The 515-nt window shown below is 59.2% G+C and overlaps 1 protein-coding gene across 2 annotated transcripts in view; it reads left to right on the top strand.

Moving 5' to 3' along the window:
* The window catches only part of POLD3 (polymerase (DNA-directed), delta 3, accessory subunit), a 59,139-nt gene that overhangs the window by 528 nt on the left and 58,096 nt on the right, over positions 1 to 515 (top strand). The gene's annotated exons all lie outside the window — the stretch shown is intronic.

The following is a 515-nucleotide window of genomic DNA, read 5'->3' as shown; positions in this document are numbered from 1 at the left end:
CTCTAAGGCGTCCCCACACCTGCCTGAGAAGCGGGTGGGCGTGTGAAACCCCATGTCTACAGCTGCGGAAGCTGTAACCGGGCCTGGGTGATAAGCTGTCTAACCTTCGGACAGTCGGCTTCCTCTTACTGGAAATTCGGTGTTGACACCGGCGTGGCCTGTCTCCCGGGGAGGCGTAGAGTCAGGGAGACAGTGTGTGTGAATGCCCTGCAGATCATCACCTGTGGAGACGCGTCGTTGCACTTATTTGCAGTGGCCCGCCCGGAGGTCGGTAGGAAAGGCAGCTGAAGCCGACAGAGGGGCCCCATAACTCCTCTCTTTGTGGTTCGTAAAGGATGGGCGGTACCATCTCTAAGGCGTCCCCACACCTGTCTGAGAAGGGGTGGGCGTGTGAAGCCCCACGTCTACAGCTGCGGAAGCTGTAACCGGGCCTGGGTGGTAAGCTGTCTAACCTTCGGACAGTCGGCTTCCTCTTACTGGAAATTCGGTGTTGACACCGGCGTGGCCTGTCTCCC

The sequence above is a fragment of the Myotis brandtii genome, unplaced genomic scaffold (genome assembly GCF_000412655.1).
Source record: "Myotis brandtii unplaced genomic scaffold, ASM41265v1 scaffold244, whole genome shotgun sequence".
Taxonomy (NCBI): Eukaryota; Metazoa; Chordata; class Mammalia; order Chiroptera; family Vespertilionidae; genus Myotis; species Myotis brandtii.
The sequence above is the reverse complement of the archived record's forward strand: the minus strand, read 5'-3'. Positions and strand labels throughout refer to the sequence as shown.